Here is a 19,470-nt window from a genome sequence, read left to right on the forward strand (position 1 = left end):
CTGCTTCCAAACACCCATCACCACTGCCCATTCCCACCTCTTCATTGCTGCCACTGTGATAATCTCCAGCTAACATATAGCTTTGAGTTATTTCCTAAAGATGAAGAAATCTTAGGCAGTTATATCTGATGGTACAGTCACTTCCCACAATTCTGCCTGAAGGGATGAAAGAAGAATGTTTTAGTTTATATGGTGCTGAAATGCAATATGCCAGAAATGGAATGACTTTTAAAAAGAGAATTTAATAAGTTGCAAATTTACAGTTCTAAAGAAGTGAAAGTGTGCAAATTAAAGTACCAACAAGAGGTAACCTTCACTCAAGGAAAGCTGATTTGTGTGAACACCTCTGTCAGCTGGGAAGTCATGTGGCTGGTATCTGCTGGTCCCTTGCCACTGGGCTCCATTGCTTTCAGCCTCTGTTCTTGTGGGTGTTCCTCACCTTGCTTCTCTGGGGCTGACTTTCATCTCTTGGCTTCCCTTGACTCTCCCCAGGTTCTGGCTTTCTTAACATCTCATGGTGATATCTGCTGGGCTCCAAACATATCCAAACATCTGTGTCTTTGTTCTCCAAGTGTTGGCATCTGGGTCAGTTCTGCTATGAAGTTTGTGTCAGATCTCTTTGATTCTGATGTCTTTCCAAAGTATTTCCTCTTTTAAAGGACTCCAGTACACTAATCTCAACCCACTTGGAATGGGTGAAGTCACATCTACATCCATTAAAGGGCACGCTCACAATTGTGTGCCTCACATCTCTGAGGAGATAATCTAATCAAAAGTTTCCATCCTACAGTGTTGAATCAGGATTAAAATATGGCTTTTCTGGGGTACATAATACTTTCAAACCAGGACAGAGAGGAAATTCATCCCTTTCCATTTCTGTAGTAAAAGGTTGAACCCTACCTCCCACCTATTTTAGGATTTCTTACAAAGATGAAGGGTTCTCTTACTGGGTTACCACAGCTACAAATGTTAGCTATGCTGTATTATGAAGTTAGCCTTTGCTTAACTTGGTCAAAGTATAGTTTTTGGGTGCTGTGTTTTCCTTTTTCATATACCCATGTAATGGCTTTTTATTCCTGCAGTTAAGCTTATCTAACCTGGACTGAAAAAATGTTCTACATTTGATCTCCCTAAGAATAGTGACAAAAGAATATCTTTGATGGGAAAGGCATTCTCCCTGTTTGGAGTGCCACATAAAAATCAAATTCTGAAATTTGTCTTTGAGTGAAAACATACCCATACACTTATATACTTGAAGTCTTTTAATTTTCTGGCATGAGGGATCAGAGTGATTAGTCAGAGTTCTCTAGAGAAACAAAACCAACAGAAGATATCTGTAAATATGAGATTTATAAAAGTGTCTCACACAACCATGGGGACACCAGAGTCTGTTTCGGGCAGACCACGAGCTGGCAGCTCCAGTGAAGGTCCACAGCAAACTCCCCAGGAGAGGCTGGCTGGCTGAAGCAGAATTCTCCTTAAAAGCTTTCAGGTGATTAAATTAAGTATCACTCATTGCAGAAGACACTCCCCTTAGCTGACTGTAGATGTAATCGGCCATGGATACAACCAAAGTGCTCATGATTTAAATCCACAAAATGTCCTCACAGCAACACATAGGCGAGTGCTTTACTACACAACTGGATACCATCACTTGGCCAAGTTGACACTTGAACCTAACCATTACAAGTGGCAAATTAAATTGTATTATATTAGAGTTATTTTTCAAGTTACAGAATTTGGCATCTGAAAAATTAGAAAGAGTTGAATTAAAGCACTTTTCAGAAGGTAATACAACCAAATTGCTTTCTTTTTTTCCTAAAAATATAGTTTAATTATATAGATATGTAGCCATTTGCTTGCATTGAGCTTGAAGTTCCATGAAAGCCTCAACAAAACTAGTCTTGATCAACTGCTCATCCTTGGAGACTACCACAAGAATTGGGACATAGATAGCACCCAACAAATATTTGTTGAAAAATAGTGAATAAGGAAATACTGTTTTCTCCATTGCATTTGTGTATAAAGTCTTAGAAAAAGGCTAGTGCATTTGCTTTACAAAATATAAATTAAATCAATTATCACAGTATTTCTAAAACTGGAATCTCTAAATATCTGGAACTTTATAAATATAGTCTTTGTGATCTACGGGTTTCTGAAAATCCTTCTGAAAATTACTTCCTATCCTTTTATTCTTTAATGTACTGCTAAGATGTCAACAAAGTAAGCAGAAAATTATCAGGCTTTTAATGGGGTAAAAATTATTTCCCTCTCTTGCAACAACCAACCGCAAGAACTCAAAGAAGTAAATGTATAAGATATTCCAGCATTTTAGATAATAAGCCTTATTATTTTTATCTTACCTTGTCTTTAAACCTCAAGAATGTTCAGTGTTTTTTTTTTTTGGTTTTTTTTTTTTTACCATTTTTCTCTGTGGGCATAAAAATAGAAAATATCTTACTCTTAGAGGTTGGGACCAGAGAACTATTATATTGCCTCTTGCTCTTCTAGTGCATTCTCAGGAAATTTAACCAATCAATTCATTCATTCAAAAAATATTTAATTACATACTGTATTAGTTAGGGTTCTCTAGAGAAACAGAATCAACAGGGAACACTTGCAAATATAAAATTTATGAAAGTGTCTCACGTGACTGTAGGAACGCAGAGTCCAAAATCCACAGGGCAGGCTGCGAAGCCGATGACTCCAATGGATGGCCTGGATGAACTCTACAGGAGAGGCTCACCAGCCAAAGTAGGAATGGAACCTGTCTCCTCTGAGTCCTCCTTAAAAGGCTTTCCATGATTGCATTTAGCATCACTAATTGCAGAAGACACTCCCCTTTGGCTGATTACAAATGGAATCAGCTGTGGATGTAGCTGACATGATCATGACCTAATCCTATGAAATGTCCTCATTGCAACAGACAGGCCAGCGCTTGCCCAATCAGATGAACAGGTACCACAACTTGGCCAAGTTGACATCTGTCCCTAACCATGACACATACCATGTACGAAGTTCAGTTCTAGATGTTATATATACTTGGGGGAGGGCAGTGAATAATTAAATAATTAATAGTATAATTTCATTTAATTATTAGCAAAAGGAAGAAAGTAAGTCAAGATAAGGTAAAATATAGTATTTTGTGGGGGGTAAGGGATGGCTCCTTGGAGCAAAGACCTGAATATGAGAAGGAGGAAGTTATATGAAGATACATGGGGAAAGAGTTCCACAAAGAAGGAAAGGAAAGTAAGTTTAAAAAAACTAATTGATACAGGAGATCCTTCTACTGGTCTGTCCCTTGATAGGTTGTGCTGGTTTAAATCTATTTGTACCCCAGAAAAGCTATGTTCTTTAATCCTCATTAATTTTGCTGGGTGGGATCTTTTTGACTGATGTGACCCACTCAATTGTGGGTGGTAACTTTTGATCAGATGGCTTCCATGGAGATGTGTCTTCAACTATTCAAGGTGGGGTTTCTTACTAAGCCCTTTAAGAGGGAATCATTTTGGAAAAAGCTTTAGCTAGAGCCAACAGTGATCTCTGGAGATGCAAAAGGAAAATGCTTCCAGAGAAGCCTTATGAAAGGAGAAGAGAAAACTAGCAGACATCACCATGTGCCTTTCCAGCTGACAGAGGTATTCTGGACCCATTGGCCTTTCTTGAATCAAGGTAGCTTTTCCTGGATGCCTTGGTTTGGACATTTTTATGACCTTAGAACTGTAAACTTGCAACTTAATAAATTCTTCTTTTAAAAAGCTATTCATTTTCTGGCATATTGTATTCTGGCAGCTTTTACAAACTAAAACAAAAGTTACTCTTGAAGGAAATCCTTTGTAATTGAGTAGCATGGAGATACTTTAACAGCTTTTCTTATACGGACATTTTTTGGCAAAGGTCCCTGTCCCAAAGGAGGGTAGTTTCTCCTTTCAGAGTTCTCAAGAAACTGATTCTTTTCCTAAAATTGATGAAGTATAAGAATATGGAGCATTTTTTTTATTTATAATACTCAACTTACTTGAATGGAGATGGTTAAGGCAAGCCTTGAGACTTCCCACATTGAGTTACTCAAAAGATCTGATGCATGTTTTTGAACTTGGACAGCTATATTAAGCAGTGAGAAATTTGGCAAGTCATTTTGTATAAATTTATCTAGTAATCTTTTCTGCTTTTTCTTTTCACCTTGATTCATGGTGACAATTCAGACAAAGTTACTTTTTACGAATTCTTTAAACTTATCTGAAAAAAAGTGTGAATTCTTTGTGAGAAACAATGGTCTTGTTATCCACATATTGCAGATTAAAAAAAAATGAACTGTCATTAATGATCTACATCATCAATTGTCACTACATAACTACTGTGGACTTTTGTATTTCTTGCTAAAATATCAACCTGTATTTTAAGCAATACATTTACTATATCTATTTTATAGAGGAAGTGCCATTTTCTCTCTAATCCAACTTTGTATTCAAGGAAAAAAAAAGCCTGTAAGAGTTGATCACAATTATTGAGCAGTTATTACGAACCAGGCACCGGACTACCCTACCAGTTAAATCTTGGGCCTGGTCTTTAGCTCTTTTGCCCTTAGGCTGTAGGAAATGAGTCTGTTTATATGTTGCTATGTAGGTCCTTTTGCTTTAATACTTAATTCTGTACCTTGTGACTAATCACCTTCGGATTATCCTTGCCTTTCTCCAATGCTCTGATAGTCTCTAATATCAGCCTTCTGGTTCTTATAGAACTTAATCTTTTTTTTTTTTTAATTTTAAAATAGTTTTAGATGTAGGGAAAAATTGCTGAAATAATACAGAAAATTCTCATATGGCTCTCACCCAGTTTATACCACAGTTAATATCCTACATGACAATACGCATTTGTCCTGGCTAAGGAACAAACATTTGTGTATTACTATTAACTAAACTCAACACTGTATTCAAATTTCACCAGCTTTTCTTTTATCTTTTTTCTGTTCCTGGATCCTATCCAGGATGCCATTTTATATTTATTAATTTATGTCTTCCTACGCTTTCTGTTCTGTAGTAAGTTTTTCCTACTTTTCTTGTCCTTGAAGTCTTTGACAGTTTTGAGGAATGCTGGTCAGATTTTTAGCGGAGTATCTCTCAGTTTGAGTTTGTCCATTGTTTCTCTCGTGGTTAAACTGGAGAGATGGGTTTTTAGGAAAAGATCACAGAGGTGAAATGCTACTCTCATCAAATCATATAAAAAATCCATGCTATCGGGGGCGGGCCGCGGTGGCTCAGCGGGCAAAGTGCTTGCCTGCTATGCCGGAGGACCTCGGTTCGATTCCCGGCCCCAGCCCATGTAACAAAAACGGAGAAACAGAATACAATAAAACAAGAAAATGTTTAAAAATGTTTCCCTTTCTTCCTTCCTTCCTTCCTTCTATCCTTCCTTCCTTCTCTCTGTCTTTCCTTTAAAAAAAAAAAAAAAAAAAAAAATCCATGCTATCAACATGACTTCTCACAGATGATGTTAATCTTAACTACCAGGTTTCCACATTGCAAAGCTACTTTTTCCCTTCCTCCTCTTCCACACTCAACGCCTTGGATACAATTCACTGAGTGAAGCTCACCCTGGAGGTATGTGAAGGGAGGCAGTAGGGCAAAGTTAAGCTCCATCTCTTAGAAGGGGGAATAACATAAATAATTTGGAATGCTTCTGTAGGGAGATTTGTGTCTTCTCTGCAGTTTATTTACTTAATCATTTATTTACATCAGTATGGACTTATGGGTATTTAATTTATACTTTGGGTTATAGGCCAATATTATGTTATTTACTTTGTTATTCAAATCATTGCTCAAATTGTTTGGCCATCGGAGCCCTTTCAGGCTGGCTCCTGTATCACGCTTCCTATCACAGTACTTAACTATGACTTTCCTTTAACCTCTCAAGTGCCTAAGATACTGCACCAACCAGTGCATTTCCTTCCAGTGATATCCCATCCCAGTTTACCACCTGTGAAAGTTATAGCAGCTGTTCCACTGCTATGTCCCACTGCTATGTCATGCCAAGTCCTAGTATTCCACCTACCATTAGCGGTGAGACCCTTCTTGCTAGACAGGCTGTCTACCTCCAAAGTCTCATCTTAAAGTCTGCTTTCCAGGATTATTCCTGACACTAACTTTTCTAGGTTGGGTTCCCCAGGAAACATATTCTAAACAAGAGTGGCTTGTTAAGGAGTGCTTTCAGGAAACAAACAACTTTAAGGAGGTAAGGAAAGCAGGATGGGCAAAAGGTGAAGTCAAATTGCAATGTAGTTGCAACAGAGGCCTCTGTGATCTTATGGATAGCTACAAAGTTGAAATGATCCTTTAGAGATGTCCTGAGTTACAGAAAAGGGCAGGGTCTTTGTACCCTGCATTGCAAGGTCATTGGGGAAGGCATGTAACCTTGGGCAGGGAATCTTCTTTTAGCAGAAGGTCATTCCTGGAATGTGCTGTCAGCAGGCAAAACTAACAGCAGCTAGAGACATGTAGATTGCCTCTCTTATTGACTCTTCCTTTCACAAAAGGTTTCTCTGCAGCAGAACTTCTAGTTCTTTTGCTATTGTTACCACATCTGCCATTACTTCTCGAACCCCTCAAAGTCATCCATGAGTGTTGGAATCAATTTCTTCCCAACTCCTGTTAATGTTGATATTTTGCCCTCCTCTGATGAACCACGAATGTTCTTAATGGCATCTAGAATGATGAATCTTTTCCAGAAGATTTTCAATTTACTTTGCCCAGTCTCATCAGAGGAATGACTATCTATGGTAGCTATGGCCTTATGAAATGTGTTTCTTAAATCATAAAACTTGAAAATCAAAATGACTCCTTGATCCACGGGCAGCAGAATAGGCATTGTGCTAGCATGCATGGAAACAACATTGGTCTCATAGTACATGTCCATCAGAACTCTGGGGTGACCAGGCACATTGTCAGTGAGCCGTAAATATTTTGAAAGGGATCTTCCTGTCTGAGCAGTAGGTCTTAACAGTGAGCTTAAAATATTCATGTTGTAAATTGATGTGCTGTCCTCTAGGCTATGTTGTTCCATTGGAAGGCACAGCAGAGTTAGGGTAATTCTCAAGAGCCCTAGGATTTTGGAATGGTAGAATGTTGGCTTTAATTTAAAGTCACTAGCTGCATTAGCCCCAATAAGAGAGTTAGCTTGTCTTTAAAGCTTTTAAGTCAGGTGTTGATTTCTCCTTTTTAGCTCTGAAAGTCCTACATAGCATCTTCTTCTGATAGAAGGCTGTTTCATCCACACTGAAAATCTATTGTTTAGTGTAGTCACCTTCACCAATGATCTTAGCTAGATCTTCTGGACAACTTGCTGGAGCGTCTACATCGGCACCTGCTGCTTCACCAAGCGCTTCTATGTTGTGGAGACAGCTTCTTTCCTTAAGCCTCATGAACAAACCTCTGTGAGCTTCAAACTTTTCTTCTGCATCTTCCTCACCTTTCTCTTCATAAAATAGAAGAAAATTAGGGCTTTACTTTAGCTAAAGACAATGTTGTGGCTGGTTTGATCATGTATACAGACCACTAAGCCCTTCTTTTATCAACAATAAGATTGTTTCTCTTTCTTGTCCTTCGTGTGTTCATTTTAACTTCCCTCAAGAACTTGACCTTTGCATTCACAACTTGGCTAAGTATTTGGTGCAGGGGGTCTGGCTTTCCACCTATCTCTGCTTTTCACTGCCTTTCTCATTAAGCTTAATCATTTCTAGCTTTTGATTTAAAGTGAGAGATGTGCAACTCTTTTCACTCAAACACTTATAATCCATGTGGGCTTATTAATTGGCCGAATTTCATATTGTTGCCTCTCAGGAAATAGGGAGACCTGAGGAGAAGGACAGAGATGGAAGAATGGCCAGTTGGTGGAACAATCAGAACACACACGTTTATTGATGAAGTTTGCCATTTTGTATGGGTATGGTTCATGTCTCCCTAAACCAATTACAATCGTAACATCAAAAATCACTGATTGCAGGTCACCATAACAAACATAATGATAAGGAAAAAGTTTGAAATGCTGTGAGAATTACCAAAAGGTGACACAAAGACAAAAGTGAGCACAGACTGTTGGGAAAATGGTGCCAATAGTCTTGCTTGACAGGGTTGCCACAAACCTTCAATTTGTAAAACATGCCATATCTACGAAGTGCAATAAAGCAAAACACAATACAATCCTCTGCAACATAGGACGTGTGCCCACCGAAAGGAGGTGATCAAAGAAATCTGTTCCCCAAACCAGGAGGTGGAAAAAAACCAGGAAGGAGACAATGAAAGAAAAGCTAGATTTGTATATGTGCTAGTGAAATTTATCAATAGGGAGAAAAAAGTAGCAGGGACAGAAAGATGTATAAATGAATATAAAAAAAAAGAAAAGTAAAACTTGTATCTGGGGCTTTTATATGGTGCTAAATATGTCCCTCCAAAAACAGTTGGCATGTAGCCCTGGTTAAAGTTTCTTCAATTTCCACCCTCCTTTTTACTTATCTCTACTTCAGAATTTATGGTTAATTATTTTTACAAATCATTTCCTCCTGGCCTGCTTCACTCCAATTCAGTTGCTAAGTGACTGGAAGATGGAGTGACCCCTGAATTTATTCTTCTCATTATATTGTTAGATTTTTCTACATCACTTAAGGGATGGATTTTTTCTTGTAAGTTCAACACCTCTCTAGGATTCGAGTTGACATTTCACCAAATTAATAGCCCCAATTGGCCTACTTATTCTCAGGATGCATAATTAAAGCAATGCTACTACTTGTGTGTGGAATTTAAGTTTCATTTTACCTTTAAATTAACCACCCAAAGGTCTTCCTTTCTTCTTTCCTCTCTCCCTCCCCCATACCTTGCCACTGGCTTTGTTCCTTCCTTCCTTCCTCCCTCTCTCCCTCCTTTTCTTTCTTTTTTTCCCTTCCTTCCTTCCTCCCTTCTCCTCTTTTGCTTAAGGCTTATCATTACACCCATATGTGTCAAAAGAAACACATATTTAAAACTCTATCCTTAGAAAAATTAAAGAGTTATTCTAATGGAAAAAATTTGAACTTCTAATTTAAAAATAAACCTATATATGTACACCAATTTAATGGAAATTTCTTACAGCTACTCCTTTAACCTTTTGAGTTATTCATTTTGTATGCAGAGTCTTCAGCACAGTGACTGCCACAGAGTGGATCACTGATAGACATTTATGGAATGAATATATTCTTCACTGAACCAATGTGATGGCAATTTGAATGAATGTTCCTTCTAAGAATTAAGAAAAATGAGTAATTTTTCTAAACATTAAAGTGAATTTTGTACAACTCTCTTGCTATTTTTACTCTGTGGACTTGGAGTCAATAGGTATTTATCCTCTGTGATTTATTCTCACCTTTCAAATTGTTTTATTGCAAACACATATATAGCACTTCCCATGTGCAGGACACCATTCTCCATGCTTTTTTATTGTGTTTTTTTTCTTTAAATATTATCTTATTAATGGGAGTTATTAAGGAAAGAAATATCATCTTTTCTCTCAGGTAACTACTTAGAAAAGAGCACTCACACATGCATACAAAGCTAGAAATGGTTACAAATGTGTGGCGTGTAAGGATATTACACACTAAATATTCTGTGTATGAGACTGCTGACTGTGGTGGCAGTATGTAGTGTTTCCTGGAGTAATTGAAGAGCTGAGTGGTATACTTCTTAATAGGAATAATGAGAAAATATTTTGAAATTTGTTCAGGAAATAAGATAAAAATAGGCAAAGAGTAATAGTTTGGACACTTCACCTGGGCAAATTGCTAGTGAGAACTGCACTGGTAGTGTCTGTTGAATCAATTAGAACAAAATAATTTTGCAAATTTTAAGGCTGATCAAAAAAAGTCTTGTATATCCTTGTTAATGTAATTCTTTACAAATAATTTAGAAAAATAAGTGAAATGTTTATGTTTAGGTTGAGGTTCCAAATATATGAAGTTTAGAAGCAATTACGGGAGAAAAGAATAATTTTCTAAGATACCATTTCTAATGTATTTTTTAAAAGTTTGCTGGCAAAATTTCAGTGAGAAACTTAAGCTGTGTTTTTATAGCATTTGAAACATTTGGTTCTGAGCCCTTATTCCCTCATGGATGTAATGAATAAATTTTTAAGGCTTCCTAACTATTTACTATTTATGAAAAGGAGTTTCTTAGATGTTTGCTTTTTGTATTCCAGCTCAAAAAATTTTAATGTGTTATTTTGTTATATGCTGAAATAACATTTTTGTTTATGAAAATATGTATTTTTCATTGTTAAACTGGAGAATACATTAAAGTACAAAATGATAAATATGCATATTCTATTTCTCTATCTAAAACTATATTCATATTTATTAGGTTTTTAAAAGATTGGGGTCATATTATAATACTCTTTTGTTACCTACCTATTCCACTTTCCAATATATTGTGAACATTTATCCATGCCATACTCTATAAATGGCTAGATGGAATCATGTTATATGCTTTTACTATTATTATTAATCTCTTTTTGTAGAACATTCAGTTTTCCAAATATTTTATTCAAAATAACATTGAAATTAGTGGTATAGTTTGGGATTGTAGTGGATTAGTGCTCTAAATTAGAGGTCAGAAATTTTTTTTTCTGTAAAGAGCCAGATAGTAAATATTTTCAGTTTTGAAAGTCATATAGTCTCTGTTGTAGTTACTCAGTTTTGCCATTGTGATGTGGAAGCAGCCATGACAAAATGTAAACTCACGGGTAACTGCGTAGCAATGAAACTTTATTTACAAAAATAGGTGGTGAGCTGGATTTGGCCCATTGAGCAATAGCTTGTCAAACCCTGCTCTCAATGGACCTAAGGACCTGAGGCTTCAGTAATGTCATAAAGTCAGCATATGAACAATTCTTCATAGAAAATTTAATTGAATTCCATTTTATGCATCAGTGATTGCAAAGACGATTATTAGTTTCATGGTATACTTATGTTTCATTTGGTCCTTTGTGTGTAGTAGGGAGAATCTTTTTGGGCTTGGAAGAGAGAATATTTTTTGTAATTAACAACAACTTTGTATTCTTATACATTTGCTCATAGGCTACTAGAAGAGTTATTTTATAATAAATATGATATGTAAGTAAATATGGAAAAATAATTTGTAGATAATGAGCTTGTTGTTTGCCAATAAAACTGGGAAACTGCTGGGTTATAATATTTTTGAAATCAATACTTCCTTTGGTTTTCCTTTGCATATATTGAATTTCAGTGACAAGCCATGGGCTCTTGGAGCAGCTCAGAAAAATTTGACTGTTTTGCATCTGTGAAGGTTTTCAAACCTCCTGTGGTTTAGCTGGCACATTTCACATCTCATGTACAAAATAATTTAAGTATTGATCTCAGTATTAAAACATATCATAGTTATATTCTTTTATAACAGCTGCTGTACACCAGTTCAACCTAATAAATTCTTTGAGTGTATTGTGTCTCATTCATATAGTTTGGCCTTCAGCTTTGCTCAGAATAACCATTAACTCTTATAGCCTCATAATACCAAGGAATACACATATGGGACTTTTCCCAGAACAACTAGCAATTGAAAGCACTAAACTCCCAAAATTATCATCTCCTTCCCTTTCAAACTACTCATGGGTCCTATATTGAATGAAGATATTGCCACTAATTCCACTTCAGATTAATATTACGATAACACCTTGGCCATTTAAATTGTTTCTAATGTAATGGTGGCAAATGCTCTCTGCCCGTGCTGTCAGGAAATATAATTACCAAACAGCTTTTTTTAATTTACTAAGATTATCATATGAAATATTCTTTTTCTTTTAATATCCCTTTGTGGAACAAGAAGTTTCTGCAGTGATTTAATGACTTACTTAACCATGGTGCTACATTCTGAGTTTTGTAATGCAAACCAGGAAGGGTCAGGATGCTTGCTTTTTATAGCAAGATTATTCATTCATTAAAAATTAAAACACATTGTTCATTCCAGGTGACAGGTTGGATGTGTTACTTCCCATATGCCCAGTTCAACACTTAGGACTAAAATAGCCCTGCTGGGTAGCATTTCTGTGGTCTTTAATTCTGGACCCTTTCATACTTACATTACTGCAGACTCTTTATTCCTAATTTGTTAGTATCAAATTTATTGAGAATTCACAGATCTCAATAATGAGAATTTACAGGTATAATAAAAACACTTAGATTTGTGCTAGTGAAGAAAATAAGCTTTTTCTAGTGCTTTTATTCAGGAAACACTTATCAACATAAGCTGTATACCAAGACTGTGCTAGGCGCTGGTTTAGGAACATGAATAAAACATAGTTCCCTTGTGAAGGTTATAATGTAGCCGAGAAAAGACATATAAACAAACAGTTACAATAGTATATAAGTACAGACAAACTGCTGTGAGATGATTGAGGGAAAGATTGAAGAATGAGAAGGAGAAGACTTCACCATTTAAGGCATACAGGAAGACAATGGAGCAACATATTTTAAATGAGCATTTGGAAAATGAAAATTTTAAAAAGAGCATGTGCAATAGCATAAAAAGCACGAATGCTTAAGAATAAACTTAGAGATGGCAAAACACCTATGCACTAACAATATGTGTGTTCATATAAAATGTTTTTCTTTGAAATTTATTAATTTCTTCAAAATAAAATTTAAAGTAAAAACAATGGCAATTCTTATAGGTGTATAACATATGTATAATCACTGTATATGACAAAAGTAACTCAAAGAAGGGGGTAATGAAAGTAGATTGTTGCAGATTCCCTGTGTTATATATGAAGCAGAATAATATTGTTTTAAGCTGAATTATTATGGATTAAAAATACTGATAATTAACTCTAGAGCAATCACAAAGAAGGAGAAGGAGGAGGAGGAAGAGGAGAAGAAGAGAGGAAGAAGAGGGGGGAGGGGGAGGAGGAAGAAGGAGAGAAAGAAGTCAATAGAGGAAGTGAAAAGGAAAATAAAAAGGAACCTAGTTTGTTTAAAGAAGGTGGGAAGGAAGAGAAATGGAATAAAGAACAAATGGGAAAATATAAAACAAATGGAAAGATAATAGATTTATACTGGAACATATCAATAATTACTTTAAATGCAAATGAACTAAAATCTGTCAAAAGCTGGAAACTGTCGGCATTTTACCACTTTCATTCAACATTGTGCTGGAGGGTCTCGTCAGTGCAATTAAACAAGAAAAGCAAAATGGAAAGGAAAAAGGAAAAACTGTCTTTACGTGCTGACAAAATGACGGTGTGTGAAGAAAATCCTAAACTATCCACAAAATATATAATAGATCTAAAAAGTGAATTTAGCAGTGTTGTAGGTTATGTGGTCATTTACAATAATCAACTTTATTTCTAGCAATGGGCATTTGGAAATTGGAAGTTAAAATAACCATGTAAGGTGGCATCCATAACATATATGATAAAGAACAAACTTAAAGAAAGATGTATAAAGACTATACACTGAAAAGTACAAAACATTCCTGGGAGAAATTAAAGAGAAAAAAATAAACGGACAATGATATATTTATATCACAAAATATACCATGATTTCAGATGAACTCACTCAATATTAAGATATCTATTCTACCTAATGTGATCTATAGCTCCGATGCAATCCCAATAAAAATTCCTGTAGTTTTTTTAAACCTCCAAGCTAGTGTTAATATTCATGTGGAAATGCACACACCCAGAATGGTCCCCAAAATAAAAAAAAGAAGAATACATTTTGAGGATTTATCAATTTCAAGGCAGATTATAAAGCTACAATAAAACTACAATAATTAAGACAGTATGGGGTTGGGGGTAAAGATAGACAATAGATCAATGGAACAGAATAGAGTCCAGAAATTAGACCCATAGAATGGAGTATAGAAACAGACCCTCTTACACAATCCATGAAGTTTTTGACCATGGTGGCAAAGAGACTCACCAGGGGGGCTAGAATAGATGGCTCTCCATAAGGGAAAAAATGAATTTCAACATATAAATCACACCATATGTAAAATTAATTGGAGGTGGATAATAGACCTATATATAAAATCAATAATATAAATCTTCATGAAGAATTTTCAAGAGAATATCTCCAAAATTTTGGGAGTAGGCAAAGATCCCTTGACAGAACCAAGAAAGCACCAGATGTATAAGGAAAACAAATGCTGAATAAATTTCATAAAAATTAGAAACTACCACTCATTGAAAGACATCAATAAATGACTATTCAAGCCGAAGATTGAAAGCAAACGTTATATATATTACATATTCATCTGACAGAGGACTTTTATCTGGAATTGATAAAAAAAACCTTACATTTGATAATAAAAGGACAAACAAATCCTTCCCTCTACCCACATTCTATCATCAAATAGGCAAAAAGCTTGAAAAAATAAAGAGAAATAAATGCCCATTAGGCACATTCAAGAATTTCTCATCATAAGCCATGGAAATAAAAATTAAAACCACCACAAAATACAATTAAAGTGATTATTATTATTTTTTTAATTCGTACAATCAAATGGTGAGGATGTGGAACTGAATTGTCATCATTGTTGTAGGAGGTTGAAAATGTGTCTGGAAGTTTTTCATAAGTTTAATATATACCTACCCCATGATCCAACAATCCCTTTCCTAGATTTTTTTTTCCAAGAGAAATAAAAACACATTTATGGAAAAAGATATGTACATGAATGTCCACTGCAGTGTTATTCATAATAGCCAAAAAGTATAAATACCTCAAATGACCAACAGCAGAAAAAATAAACTGGGGTAAATTCATAGAATGGAATTTTACTCAGTAATAAAAAGGGACAAACTGCTGATAATTATTCCAACATAGATGAATACTACTACTCAAAAGTAGGAGTATTTTGCTAGTCAAAAGAGGGCAAAATACCGAAGGGTATATACTATATGATTTCTTTAATGCGAAGTTCTAGGACAAGCAAAACTCATCTTTAATGAAAGAAATTAAAACAGAGTTTGCTGGGAGTGAGCATTGACTGGAAAAGGGCACAAGTGTGTATCAAACTTCTTTATCTTCACAGGACTGTGAGTTACACAGATATATGCATTTGTCAAAATATTAAACTATACATTTAATTCATTTTGCAGCATGCAAATTTTACCTGAATCAAAGCTGAATTATTTTGTTTTAATTTAAGACAGTAAAGTTAACTATCTGAAAATAATTATATACAAAGCTCATGGAAATGCAATATGATAATCTCATAGATTACAATTTGAGGAGTAAATTTTGTAGTTGTTTTGCTTTTTTAACTTGTTGACTTTATTTTGGTAGTGTATTTTTGTTCTCTATGGGGGATTTATTTTCTCACGTAATGGTACGCCTAGGAGTAGAAACGTTTCTTAATTCAGTTTCAGTTCTTAATACACTGTTTCTTAATTCAGTACTTTAATGACATCATCAAACATCTTCCTTATATCTTCCTACATTTCTTCTCAGCGTTTCCCCTTAAGATACTTTTCCTATTATTGGCAGTCATGAATCTTTTAGTTCCAGGCATTCATTCAAGCACAACAATGCCTAGCAAAAGACTGAAAGACTTTCTTTGTGCCACTTAAACTTTTTTTCTATTATGAAATATCAAATAGCATACATTTAATATATACAGGTGTCTTTCTTTATTGAGTGTAATCAAAATACCCCAAAACGAGCTGGCTTAAACAATAAGAATGTATTGGCTTACAGTTTTGAGGCTAGTAGAAGTTCTGTCAGCAAGGCAATGCTTTCTCCCTGAAGACTGGCATGCTGGGGCTGGCTGCTGGTCATCCTTAAGCTCCCTCGGCTTTTTTCCTTCACATGACAGTGCACATGGGGGCAGTTTTTCCTTTCTTTCTGTTCCAATGCTGTTGGCTTCCAGCTTCTTGATTTTCTGTGGCTTTTTCCTTGTGACTTTCTCTATAAAGCCTCTAGTAATAAGAAGTAATACGATTAAAACTCATCCTGATTCTCACTTTGCAATGAGTTCACACTCACAAGAAGGGATTAAGATTAAGAACATGTTTTCTTCTGGGGTGCATAATTCAACCTACCAAAGTAGAGTTTAAAGAATAATAATGAAGAGTGTGTGGGTAGTTCAGTGGTAGAATTCTTGCCTCCCATGCAGGAGACCCAGGTTCGATTCCTGGCCCAGGTACCCCCCCCTTCCAAAAAACAAAATTAACAAATGATGCTGTGACAACATGGAAAAAGAATGAAATATGACCTTCACCTCTAAGCCTATAAAAAGAAAAGCATAATAGTGAAACAAACTTCTGTGACCCTACTACCCAGATTAAAGATTGTGGGTGTATTGAAGTAGTAGGTGTGTTCAGCAGCCCTGCTTTGAAAGCCCCTATATGCCACTTCCTGGAGGCATTACTTCCCTCACAGGAGAACTATCCATACTCTCTTGAATTTTGGATTTTTTGTTTTTTATTTTCTTTATAGTTTTATCATAGAAAGGCGATATTCTTAAATAATATGTCGTTTAGTTGTGCATATTTTCAAAAATGGATTTATTGTGACTTCTTTTTTGTTTAATATGAGATTTTGTCATGTTGATGCTTCTTGCTCTATTAATTTATTTTACTGCTATATAGTAATCCACTAAATGAATATATCACAATTTCTTTATTCATTGTTGTATCCATGACTTTTTCCAGTATCTGTCAGTCTATCTAATCTATTTATTATCTATCTTGCTACCTCAAAATATATTGTAATGAACTCTCTCATGAATGTAACTTGGCAGTAAAATGCATGAATTTCTCTAGAAATATGTATAAAAGAGATATTGTTGGGCTATAGGTTATGCACAGTTTTACTAAATAATGCTATTTTAGTCCAAATTTGGTTGTTGATTGACACGTCTATCAGCATTGTATAAATGTTCCTGTCTGATCAACTTTCATGCAAGTATTTATATTCTTCAGTTTTACCACTTTTATGATTATAAAATTGCATCCCATTGTAGTTTTAATTAACACGTTTATAAATCATTTATATTTCTTCTTCTATGAAATGTCTTTCATATTCCTGGTCCATTTTCCTATGGATTCTTTGTCCTTTTCTTCTTGATTTTTCAGGAGTTCTTCACAGATTCTGGATAAATTCCTCACTGGTTATATCCATTGCATATATCTCCCTTCTAAGTTTGTGGCTTGCTTTTCAACTCTTTATCTCATCTTTCCATAAATAGTTAATATTTTTAATTCAATAATTTTTCTTTATACTTGTATTTAGATATTGTTTTTTATCTTTCACCGACATTCAACTGTATTTCCTTCTAAAATATTAAAAGTTTTGCCTTTGCTAAAATTTTTAATCCATCTGGAATTAAGTGTGTGTGTATGTGTGTGTACAGGCTAACAAGTTACCCTGCCCGAGTTTCAAAGATACTGATAGAAGACACAAGATTCTTGGGTCAGATACAGAGGTCTTTATTACTCACAGCAATAACAGTAGCTAGAGTTATTAGCATTGGTGCCACGTTTGAGCCTAATTCCTGTAGGGTGATACAAACAGGACAGGTGACTGCTGTTTATATTACAGGAGCAGAACCCCAGGCTCAGAGAACCTAAATCTTTACAGTGCACAGGAAGCTTGCCTGATGTCTGCCCCAGAGGGAGACCTTATATTCATCATACTAGAGAGTAATCAAACCTACCATTTGCTACAGAGGGAGATACTATTTCCATTTTCCAAGGTTGTTTGCTGAATGACCATCCTTGAAAAGGAAGCTTGGAACAAAGGCAGCCAGTTCTTTTGCTTCCAAGATATGCAGGAGTAAGAGAGACCCACAGAGATTATTTCTCAATAGGGATCTGTTTTTTTTTTTTCCCCACTGTAGGCTTTACCAATTGTCTCAGCACCATTTAATTGTTTATTCTATTCATAATAGGAAAATCATATGTAAGTGCCTATTTCTGGACTCTGTTTCATTGATCAGGCTGTCTACCTCTCCATCATTCCACATACTTTTACTTACTAAAGCTTTATAATAAATCTTGATGTCTAATAGAGCAGTCATCTGTCCACCCTCTGAGAAACACCCACATTGTTCTTCAGGAATATCTTATATGTTTATTTCATTTAATGCTTCTTTATATTTAAAAAATTTAAGAGAGGATTTAAAAAGCACATCAAGTTCCAATATAAAGCATTTTTTCTTGCAATTCAGACCTTCCTTCTAGGATAATTTTTCTTTCTTCTGAAATTTTTAAAATCTCTTTTAGTTAGTAAGCTTTGTGCACATGTCTCATTTGTGAGTTACCATCATAGGAAGAGTCCAAGCTTCGTTTCCTATACAGTGGCATGTTGCCCATTGGAAATAAAGTTCTAGTCTTCAGACATCAGCAGATGGCCTCAGGACAAGGGGACGCTTCAGTCTTCATTTTCAGTTTCTTAGAACTTTTCTTGCTTTTTTTTTTGGCAGCTCAACATGCATTTTAAAACGTTTTGCATATTTCATCTAACATTTTTAAGAATTTTACTTTGTGAGTGTTTTTTTCTTTTTGGGCATGTAGTTAATCACATTGCCAGAAACAGAAGTTTTCCATCAATAGTGATTTTAATATTAGTGTTAATCTCACAAGACTGTGACTTGCACTGAAAAAAACATTCAGTTAAGTGTATTTAATTGAGTAGAATAAGATTTTAGTAGGATTTCTCTGGTTCTAACTCATCCTTCCCAAATAATTCAGCACCTAACTTGGCATTACCACTATTAGGTGACTTTTATCCTCTCCCATAAACTTTAAAAAAGTATGAAATATTTCAAGTATACAGAAAATAATATAATTGAAATCTTTATACTTATATGACAAAAGTTAACCAGATGTTAATATAAAGCCCAATTTCCTTTAATCTATGTTTATATGTAAAGACACTGTATATAATCATTTTGTGTATTTAAGAAATCTCATTAATAATATAGCAATATTCATACCCTTTTAGAATTTGTTCTTTTCCCTTTAGCATCATACTTAAAAACTTTATTCATGCTTATACATGAATCTCAAGCTCAATTATTTCAACCACTATATATATGGTTTCATTATATATTGCATTTTATCTTTTCCTTTTTTCTACAATAAACAAAAAGTAATTTATAATAATTTATTATAAAGTAATTTTTATTTCTGAAATAAAGCATATTTATATGTCTCTGTATATTTATATATCCTCTTGCACCTATGTTTGGATTTTTCTTTAAATTCTATTCTGTGCCTAGAACTGGAAGTGCCAGTGGATGCACTGGCCTTCAGCATTAGGTATATCCAATTTCTTCAGTTTAATCTTTATGATTGTGATGACGCTGGTCATTATAGAAGATAAGGCACTTTAATGTATTTTATTATTTAATATTTAACATTTTGTGTAAAATACCCTAGTACTTACCTGGAAAAAGACATTATAAGTATGTATTGTAAATGACACCTTGTTTA

General features: G+C 34.9%; 1 protein-coding gene and 1 non-coding gene across 7 annotated transcripts in view; both read left to right on the forward strand.

The window, feature by feature from the left end:
• The window catches only part of MAPK10 (mitogen-activated protein kinase 10), a 371,854-nt gene that overhangs the window by 157,399 nt on the left and 194,985 nt on the right, over positions 1 to 19,470 (forward strand). The gene's annotated exons all lie outside the window — the stretch shown is intronic.
• Positions 16,108 to 16,178, forward strand: TRNAG-CCC (transfer RNA glycine (anticodon CCC)). The gene has a single exon. It is a non-coding gene; the product is annotated as a tRNA-Gly (tRNA).

Source organism: Tamandua tetradactyla, chromosome 24 (genome assembly GCF_023851605.1).
Source record: "Tamandua tetradactyla isolate mTamTet1 chromosome 24, mTamTet1.pri, whole genome shotgun sequence".
Classification (NCBI taxonomy): domain Eukaryota; kingdom Metazoa; phylum Chordata; class Mammalia; order Pilosa; family Myrmecophagidae; genus Tamandua; species Tamandua tetradactyla.